At 37.3% G+C, this 11340-nt stretch overlaps 1 pseudogene; it reads left to right on the top strand.

Annotated features, from left to right (window-relative positions):
* Window positions 1-9230: 9230 nt before the first annotated feature.
* On the top strand, window positions 9231-9705 carry LOC118006430 (annotated as a pseudogene).
* The last annotated feature ends 1635 nt before the right edge of the window (window positions 9706-11340 follow it).

Genomic DNA, 11340 nt, shown 5'->3' with positions numbered 1-11340 from the left:
GTTAAAAACTATGATAAATATGCAGGGGAAAGAGGACTGAGGTACAGAAATAAGACAAGGCACAATAAAGGGAACTGAAAAGATGGAATTTTAAAGAAAGAGCTAGGCAAAGTTAGAAGCCACTTTAGTAGTGAGTTTAGAGAACAATAAAGAGCTAAAGGCTTCTTACAAGGTAAGATATAATACCATTAACAGAAATAGGGCACAAAGGAGAAAAGTTAAGTTTGAGGAAGGAGAAGTTAGTAAGCCTTTTAAACATACTGATCTTGAAATGAGAGATAACCACATATAAAAGGACCACCGCAGTTCCTGCTGGTCCATTATCAGGACCCAATCTGGGGACCAGGTTCATAGAGCCTATCCACAAGGCAGAGTAGTTGGGTCATGAGGCATGCTGCTCTTCAGCTGTCAACGAAAGTATTTTAAGTTTGCAGCTGTGAGGTAGGCTGGTCTTGTGGGCACAAATATATGGTATTAAAAAAGAAAGAGCAGGAGATGAGATATAGCTCCAAATTTACCCTGGAAAAGGCAATAGGCATTAGGTAAGGGACTTTGCCCTGAGAGAAGCTCAGAGAGCTTTCTCGCCCACACTCCCAAATTGAGATTCTGTATAGGGAGCCCCACAGCAAGAAGGAAGCCCTGAAAAATCAAGAAAATGCTGCATTCTCGTCAGGCAGAGGGAAGTCCTGCGGTGTGGTTTTCCTCTGCTATCTTTCCATGAAGCACAAATGGGATAAGACCCTAGACAGCTGAATCTGAGTGAGGAATTTGCAGAGATCGGAAGATTGGAAGGCTCTGAATTAATGGCTGCAAAGTACACCATCCAGAAGGGCCCAAAGAGGTCTGTGGGGCCATCATAAAATGGATGTGACTGAATCTGCCTGAGGGTACCAAGAAGTACACCAGTTGCTAACTTCAGCTGTAAATGCGAGCAGAATAAGCACCAACCATCTGAGCAAGGGACAATGATGCAGATAAGCAAGAGACACCTCACCCAAAACGCCTAGTTTTCTGCTTGGACCAATCCCCCCCTTATCATCTACCACCACCACATATAACAGATATCATCCTAGGAGCTGGGAGGAACAGTAGAAGATAAAAAGAGACTGGGCATTTGATCCTAGACAGATCGAACATTACCCAAGTGAAGTATTTAAATTACAGTTGCTCTAAGGTTTAAACACAATTGAATATTTAGTATAGTTTTTTGGGGGGAGGGGATCTCAGGAAGAGAGGTCCCCACCACCTAGAGGGTAAAGTTGAGTACGGAGACTAGATTAACTACTGATAAAATTAATAAATTATATTTCTCTGCAAATGCAAGTTATTATATGAGTTAAATTTATGACCCCGCCATGGTAAATAATAAGGGTAATGGTGATAGTGTTGGTAATATTGGCAGATAGGTTTTTTTAATTGCCCACATTAGTAGGTAACATTCACCTGTCATGGCATTCTCATCACCAGGCACCATTTGACCTAATAAAAAAGGCAGGAAAAACATAGTTCATTGAATGGGCAGTGAGTAGTTAATACCCCTGGTACTAGAGTAGATTGTTGATTGATATAAATAGATAGAAATGACCATGAAAATTTGGAAGAAAGATCATGGAAAATCTTAAACACCCAACTAAGGAACTATTTCCTTAGGTACAAAAAGTAAATTCGAAACAATGGATCATGGAACACTACATCAAAAACTAATGATGTAATGTATGGTGATTAACATAACATAATAACTTAAAAAAAGTAAATTCATGTTTTGAAGGACAAGAATGGCATTGGGGAAATCTATGCTTTAAGAAAATTAACCTGAGGGGCGCCTGGGTGGCTCAGTCATTAAGCGTCTGCCTTCGGCTCAGGTCATGATCCCAGGGTCCTGGGATCAAGCCCCACATCCGGCTCTCTGCTCGGCGGGAAGCCTGCTTCTTCCTCTCTGGCTCCCCTGCTTGTGTTCCCTCTCTCGCTGTCTCTCTCTGTCAAAAAATAAATAAAAATCTTTAAAAAAAAAAAAAAAAGAAAAGAAAAAGAAAATTAACCTGACAGTTGTGCATGGGATAGTTTGGGGATGAGGTATCAGCAAATACAGGTATGACAGATGGGGCAAACTTGGAAGTTTGGCGTCCTAAGACATATTTTAACTATGATCATTCTGTAGTTCCCCACTCCAAAAACATCTGGAGCATTTTATGAGATGAACTAAAGTTAAAACAAACACTGGACGCAGTCTTAACATGGAAAAACATGTCATTTACACCACTGGAAGCATGAGTGTAGGAACGGGAAGGAAGACTCTGTGTTACAGATGGATGGATGGAAAGAGATGCCAGGAAGATCGTCTACCTTCATCCTCCTACCTCACTGCCAGCTCACTCAGTTTACCTAGAGCACAGCAGGGCAGGCCCCCAAATTCTGAAATACACATTCTAGAAATAGCACTAGCCACAGACCACACGAGAGATGGTAAAGACAGGGCAGAGTGATGGCCCATGAAGGCAAGGGCGCAGGTAGATGTGAGTGATACTCTGAAGGAACAACAGTCTCAGCAGGCAGTATGAAGATCCAAGGAACAATCCAGCTCTGCCATTAATTAGCTACATGACCATAGGAAATTATTTGTTCTCCGAACAAAATGAGGCATAGTAAATGTCTACCAAGGTAACCTCTCACAGCCAATGACTCCAAGATCTCAAAGTTCCTCCTTTCTGCTCTGAAATTCACAAATGCGTATGTACCTAAAGTCATGTCTTGCAAAATCCCCTGCAGTAGTAGCCTTTTTGTGGTAAACCTACGGGTTGCAGATGGGTTTCTTGTTCAGATTCAGTTCCACTCTGGTTCTCTTCAAGGAGAATGGGAAGAAACAGAAATGCAAATTTTCTCAGATAAAGTAAAGGCTAGGATTTTCTAGTATGTCACAGAATTGTTCTGTTGAGGTTGTTTCCATTTTAGTACAACTTAAAGGAAAAACCAAAAGACTCTTTGCACAAGTATTTTAAGGATAACACCTCTGATGATATTAATTTTCTATATTATTTTCTCTATTAAAATTTTGTGGTAAACTATATAAGCCACGTTTTCTCATAGTCTAGTTATTCCCCAAAATACCAGAGCTCCCCACTACCTAGAGGGTACTCTGTACTCAAAAATAAAACTTGCCAATTGACTACTCCTCTTCAAATGATTTTTAATTAATGAAAATATTCCTGGCTTTAACTAAGGAAGCATATAAAAAATACACCATAGCATAAATAGATCGATAATCTCATCATTAATACTGCAACATAAAATTCCTATTTTAAAACTGACCTTAGTTCCAAACTCCTATGCCACCTCCTACCCAAAACCCACGTTATCTCATTTTATTTATCCATATCATGTGTTAGTTTGATATGTCACCCCTACAAAAGAATTTAAAAGTCATAATTACTCCAGATTGTACCTTTCAGATTTCTTTCAAACTTGTAGTCTTGTGCCTTATCTCACACCTCTTTTACATTATTCCTCCAGTTATTTTGCTTCTTGATAATGTGATATTTATCTTTCATTCACAAAAACACCACTCAGAATACTACATAATATGTAGATGTGTCTTTGAAATATGCAGTAGTTTTTTTTCTGCTAGTAATATTGCAAGGGTGTCCCAGGTCTCTAAACTGCCCAATTAACATCACTTAGGTGATCACAAATGAGTTTGCTAGAAGGGCACCATTATAAAATAGAAGCATAAAATATTCCTATGAGTATTTTCAAAATTACAAAGCTAGAATTACCTATATGTGTTAACATATTAACAGGTGTTTGGATTTCTTGACCTTAGCTTTTAGAGATAGATTATTTTTTTATTATATATGACTATAATATTTCCTCTCTATTTCACAATCCTAGTATTTTCAATAGGTAAAATAAAATCATATTTATAGCATATACATGTAAAGAACTGATCTATAAAATACACCTGAGAATGTGAATCTTGTAAAAAGATCTAGTTGTTGAATGAAATCCAATAAAATACAAATACATCTACCACCCTTGAGTTAATGGAAGCTCATATACATGCTTGAGCATTGAATATTTACTATCATATGAATTGAAGAAAAGCAGCGGTGCTTTCAAGTTGAGCACAAAAGTAATGTTTTGAAAGTGGGTGAAATCCCATCTTGTCATTTAAGCCCTTAGACTTGGCCCATATATTCTATCCGCTATCCTTGTTCTCAACCTGTGTTACCTGATTCCCAGTACGGTTATTTCCACCTTTTGTTCACAAGTATTTCCCCTTAACAATACGCCATTCAGAAAAAGGTATGTCTTTGAATTGTCAACTAATACTTTGTTCTGACAAAAGATATCACTCTAGTGTTTCAAGACTATATGTTAAAAATCTTGAAATTAATACCTTTTGTTGACTATTAGAAATGAGTTTATTTGACAAGTGGTACTTTAGAAAGTAAAGTCAGTAACACTGAAAAACAAAATCCTACATTCTAAAATGTGTAAATATTTAGCATAGGTTAATATGATATCACTTTAAGGAATCTAAAAGGATTATTCTCAGGTCTGATTTCAACATGCGTTTGTTATGACATATTCATCATATAGTAAGGCCTCTGTTCCCCAGACAAGAAGAGGCAAAAGATTGGAGCAAATCTAAGTAACTGAAGGAAAAAACTAAATGGTCATAATTTCCTTGTGTTGGTGTAGATCAAATATACAAAACAAAATCTCAATTGCCTAGAATCTGAAAGAAGTGTAACTAAACAAGAAAAAGAATTAGAAGAATTGCACTGCACTTTCTTCAAGCACCTGGATAGCCTATTTCTGATGCAATACTATAATAATAATGAAAAACATATATACCTATAAAAAATCAAAATTTAAGAACAATTTTGGAATATACTATTGAATATAATTTTAGATATAATACATTAGATTAATATATAATTTGCTAAAATATTTTAAAGCACATACCACACATTGTAAAAAATTATAATTTATTACATTTTACTTGAAATTTAAAAGTGACAATATTCTTACTATTGCTTAAAACAATTGTGAAATAGATTGTTTTGATTCATTAATTTTTTTTTAAAGATTTTATTTATTTATTTGAGCCAGAGAGAATGAGAGAGAGAGAGAGAGAGCACATGAGAGGGGGGAGGGTCAGAGGGAGAAGCAGGCTCCCTGCCGAGCAGGAAGCCCGATGCGGGACTCAATCCAGGAACTCCAGGATCATGACCTGAGCCGAAGGCAGTCGCTTAACCAACTGAGCCACCCAGGCGCCCTGATTCATTAATTTTAACATGTATTTTCATGTCTTGATAGATTTAAATTGGTAAGCGGTCTATAATTAAAATTTTTAGCTACTGGTTGATCAAAAGTGTTAAAGTCATAAACATGTCTACTATTTTTTTTAATTCTCTTACTTTTTTGTTTTTACAAAAATAAACCTCATCATGAAAAGAGATTATCATATTATATGAACAATGAACTAGTATAGTGGAATATTCCATGTATTATTATTTAAAATATTTTTTAGATCTTTCCAGAGATATTTAGACATATGCAAACACATATATGAATCATACCTGTATTTTTTCAGAAATGGTAGCAAACTGGACACACTGTTCTATAATTCCCTTTGTTACTTAACAGTACTTCTCAGAGATTTTTTTGTATCAACAGATAAAGGGCTTCTTCATTCCTTTCTTACAGCTGTATCCAATTCCATCATTTGGGTGCACCACAAGTCACATCACATCAGTTCACATCAGTCCACTACCGCTAAGTACTTATTTTCATCATCTTTTCCTATTAACAAACAGCACTACAGTAAATACTCTGAAATCAATGTCTCCTCCTACATAGGTAATTATATCTATAGAATAAGCTAGCAGTGGAATTTCTGGTACAAGGGATATTGTGCATTTGTAAATTTGATAAATATTTGCCAAATTTCCCTCCATCCAGGCTGTCCCAATTACACTCCCGTTCACCATGTATAAGAATAATGATTTATGCACACTCTTCCAATGCAGAGTGCTATTAAAGTGTTTTTATCTTTGCCAGCCTGACAGATGAAAATGGTACCTCACTGGGCTTCATTTTCTGTTTCCCTTACTCTAAGTGAGAATGAGGGTCTTTCAATATGTTGAAGGATGCATTTTTAAAGAAACAATCTGAGAGTACAATTTGGTAAATTGGTTACGAACAATCTGATACTATCAATTTATCGAATCTAATACCATTCCAAGAGTTGTTTCTGCCAAAAGCCAACTCCACTTGTGCACAACATCCCATCTTCTCTCAAGGGCTCAATGAGGCTGCTCTTTCAATGCTCCCCTCTCCTGCTCCATAGTGAGTCACTACCATTTACATATAGGCAGCCTACATTCCCTCTTGAAAACAAAACAAAATCAAAATCTTCCCTGACCCTTTATCTCCTTCTAGATTTCATCTCACTTTTCTGCTGTCTTTTACAGCAAAACTCCTCAAAAAAAGCACCTAGGGGCACCTGGGTGGCTCAGTTTGTTAAGTGTTTGCATTCGGCTCAGGTCATGATCTCAGGGTCCTGGTATCGAGTCCCCCATCAGGCTCCACAGGAAGCTCAGCAGGGAGTCTGCTTCTCCCTCTCCCTCTCCCTGCTGCTCCCCCTGCTTGTGCTCTCTCTGTCAAATACATAAATTAATTTAAAAAGAAAAAAAAGATCTACACTCACTATCTTCCTTTCTCAAAATTCCCTTCTGAACTTTATAGTCCATCTTCCTTCCTCAACACTCCAAACAAATAACTCTTTGTCAAAGTCACCAGTGACCTCTAGGTTGCTAAAGCAAATGGATATTTCCCAAGTCATCTCATCTGACCTAGCAGCACTATCTGAAATTCTTGATCACACTCTCCTCCTTAAAACACTTTTCACTGGGCTCCCGAGACACCACATTTTTGGGTTTTCCTCCTACCTCACTGGCAACACCTTCTGTCTCTTTGCTGATTTCTCATCTCCCCAACCTGCAAATGCTAGATGTTAGAGCATGCCAGGGCTCAAACCTCAGATCTTTTTTCTGTCTATGCTCATGCCCTAACGATTTCATCCAGTTTCTTTCTTTATATACCAACTGTATTACTAATGCCACTAAAATTATATTTCCAGCCTAAATATGTGCCCCAAACTACAGACTTAAATAGTCTACTGTCTACTTGACTTCTTGCCATAGGTGGCTATTAGGAATCTCTAAATGCTCCAAACAACTCCTGATTTTCACCTCCCCCCAAATCTGTTCTGATCATATTCTTCCCTATTTCCGTAAATTGCAAATTCATTTTTCCAGTTGTTCAAGCCAAAAATCTTGAAGTCTTCCTAGACTCCTTTCTTTCTCTCACACCCCATATTCAATACATCAGAAAATCCTGTTGGTTTTAATATTCAGAATGCAAGCACTTCTTATCACCTCTACCTCGATCATGCTGGTCCTAGCCAGCATTATTTCTCACCTGGATTACTGCTGTATCCTCCTAACTGGCTTTCATCTCTGTCCCATAAAATCAAATCTCAAATACTAGCCAGAGTGCTCTTTCTAAAATATGAGTCAGATTAAGTCAATTTTCTATTAAAATTCCTCCAATACTGGGGCACCTGGGTGGCTCAGTTGTTTAGGCCTCTGCCTTGGGCTCAGGTCATGATCACAGAATCCTGAGATCAAGCCCCACAGGGAGTCTGCTTCTCCCTCTCCCTATTCCCCTCCTCCCCGCTTGTGCTCTTTCTCTCTCTCTCTCAAATAAGTTAAATCTTTAAAAAAAATCCTTCAATATCTTACCATCTCACTCAAAGTAAAATCCAAAGTTACATAAAGGCACAAGATGCTACATGGGCTGGCATACCGGCATTTCTGAAATTTTTTCCCACATGGCTCTTTGCCCAGTCAATACTGGACTGAGTCTCTTTGCTGTTCCTAGAACACACCAAGCATGCTCCTACTTCATGCTCAGGTACCTGATGTTCTCTTTCCCTGGAACACTCTCCTTCCAGATAGCCATAAGCCTTGTTCTCGCCTTTCCTTCAGATATCTACTCAACTCTCACCTTCCTAGAGAAGGCTTCTCTAATCAATTGTGTAAAATAATAACCTCCATCTCCTGATATTCCAAAAAGAAAAAAGGATATTCACTAGTGGCACAACCAAATGGATTTCCAAAACCTCTATGATTGTTTCTCCCCAGTCCAAATTCATTAAGATGTTCTCCTCATCAAGATGCTTAACTTGGGTATGGTTCAGTTTCTCCATCTATAAAATGGGGACAATAATACCTAACTCAGAGAAGCATTATAAGAGTTATGTAACTCATGTAAAAATATTTAATACAATTCTTGACACAAAATTTAATTAATAAATATTAGCTATTACTATTTTCATTATCATTATTAGTTTTATTTCTAATACCACCAATAACTGAAATCAGGTACTCCTTACACCATGAACATTATCATAGTATTATCATAACTGATCTCCTCTCCAATATTTCTCCATTCAAATAAAACAAAATTAACCTCCATAAAATATTCCCTTTTCTCAAAAACCTCCAGTTACTCTTTAATTGCCTAGAGAATAATATCCAAGTTCCTTAGCCTGGCGTTCAGCACCCTGCACGACAGGCCTTACCAGGACTTATCTCTATAACTGAATTCCCCACTGTTCTGAATCAAGTCCATGCTCACACCTTGCTCTCAGAGTACCTCACACACACACTCCCACCTGAGCCTTTTGCAAGTATCATTCCCTCTATCTGGAATGCTGTTTCTCCTTTGAGTACCTAAAACTCTAGTTATGTTCTGATATTCCCCCATGCTTTTATGGAATTTTTTCACTTTGAAATATTGTACCATGTATTGCCTATTCCAAATCTATCTAATAGTAATATAATGTGAACCACATGGGTAATTTTAAATTTACCAGTAACAACATTACAAAACTTTAAAAGAAACAGATGAAATTAAATAAAATAATACATTCAATATATGTAAAATATTATCATTTCAATGTAAAATCAATGTAAAAGAATTATTAGTGAGACATTCTACATTCTTTTTTAATTATTCCAAAATCCAGTGCATATTTTACATATATAACACATCTCAATTCAGACACTAAATTTTCATAGGCCATAATTGCTCTATATTTAGACTTTATAGACTATACAGTTAAAAAGTAAATTGACAGCCTTTTTCAGGCAGCCAGGAAGATGGCAGACTCTCAGACTGACTGTGCTACCGAAAGTAGCCAACCATCTTTCAAAATAAATAGAGGGTCCTGCTTGGAGAAACTGGTAAGGAGAAGCTCCCATGATACTACAAAAACATTAGGCTGGGCTTCAAGATGCCCAAGGAGGCCACCGAGGGCACCTATATATACAAGAAATGTCCCTTTACTAGTAATGTCTCCATCAAAGGGTGGATTTTGTCTGGTGTGGTGACCAAGATGAAGATGCAGAGGACCACTGTTATTCTCTTAGACTCCCTCTACTACCTCCAAAAGTACAACCGCTTTGAGAAACACAAGAACATGTCCATGCACCTGTCCCCATGCTTCAGGGATGTCTAGATGGGCAACACTCTCACAGTGGGCAAGTGCCAGCCCCTGAGCAAGACTGTGCACTTCAACATGCTCACGAAGTCATGAAGGCCACTGGCACCAAGAAACAATTCCAGAAATTCTGAGACTAGACATCTGCCCACACCCTTGAAGAAAATAATGTTATTTTTCCAGTGAAAAAAAAAAAAAGTAAATGACATACCCAAATTGTTTCAAACATTCATAAAAGTTTTTAACTTAATGACATATCAATTTTTAAATTTAAATTTAAAAAATTAAAACTAAATAAAATTTAAAATTCAGTTCCTCATGTGCACTTACCACATATCAATTACTCAGTAGCCACCTCAGGCTAGTCACTATGTATTGGACATCAAAGACTTATACCTTTCATTAGACTATTAACTAAGTACAGTATCTTGTGTCACTATCTTGTGTATGATTCACCACAATGAAAATTATCTCATTGTTCACCAAACAATTTTCTGCCCCCTATAGAGTACTTACCATTAGTGATAGCTAATTCAAAGGAATGTTTTAGGGGCGCCTGGGTGGCTCAGTCGTTAAGCGTCTGCTTTCAGCTCAGGTCATAATCCCAGGGTCCCCGGGATGGAGCACCGCATTGTGCTCCCTGCTCAGTGGGAAGCCTGCTTCTCCCTCTCCCACTCCCCCTGCTTGTGTTTCTTCTCTCGCTGTGTCTCTCTCTGTCAAATAAATAAATAAAATCTTTAAAAAAAAAAAAAAGGAATGTTTTAGATGTGAAGTCTTATATGGTCCATTATTTTCTTCTTTGAGTCACTGAAATTCCAAATATATATGTATATATACATTTGTGCGAATGTGTGTGTGAAAGAGAGAGTTTATTTTCCCCCATAACAGTCCTTGGACTCTTGGTACATCTCCATTGGTCTGGATAACCAAAAATTAATTAGAAAAAATTCAAAATAATCTGGTATTCCATTTGATCTTGCCGCAGACATCAATCAAGCAAAAGCTGACTTGAGCAGATGGGTTTACTACTAATGCTTTCTGACCACCAATAGGTCTTGTCTCATTTCCTAAAGATACAAGCTCTCGTCTCTAGACCAACAAGGATGGGAGTTCCAGAGACATAAGAATTCTATAGAAACTATTTCTATTCCATATCCCACAAAATTTAGTTTAGGAACAGCTGACTTTAGATATAACTTTATAGAGGGTAAGTAACCTTAGAGTTTTGAAAATTACTGAGGACCAATATTCACAGACATATCACCTAAATTAATACTTAAGGCCAAAAAATAATCCTGTCACAGATTTTATTATCCTAGACACTAAAAGAAAAAGACATATTTATGAAAATTTTCCCAATCTGGGCATAGCATTTTAGCTTCCAGGAGGTTTTCAAGCATGCATGTGCAGCCTCAAGAAGATCCAAGACAGAGTGGAATATCAGAGCACACTATCAGGAAGAAAAAAAAAAAAGAAAGAAAGACATTTCAGATATTTAAGATCCATGAAACCCTCACAAATTCAGATGTGAGTTGCATTATGAACAATAAACACCTACAGCAAAGACACACCACTTGCCCTTGTGATTAAATTAAATCCCCTCTACTTAAGCATCAGAGACCACCCTACTTGTTCTCCAGAAGCTCAAGTCCTTCTGTCAGGCCAAAACATCCCTTCTCATAATACCTGGTCCTCAACTCAGGAAAGTGCTGGAAAAGTCCAGTGATCACATTCATAGAATAACTAACCATATCTATTCTCCTTTTCAA

This window comes from Mirounga leonina, unplaced genomic scaffold, assembly GCF_011800145.1.
Source record: "Mirounga leonina isolate KUSES-001 unplaced genomic scaffold, KU_Mleo_1.0 Mir_96, whole genome shotgun sequence".
NCBI lineage: Eukaryota > Metazoa > Chordata > Mammalia > Carnivora > Phocidae > Mirounga > Mirounga leonina.
The sequence above is the reverse complement of the archived record's forward strand: the minus strand, read 5'-3'. Positions and strand labels throughout refer to the sequence as shown.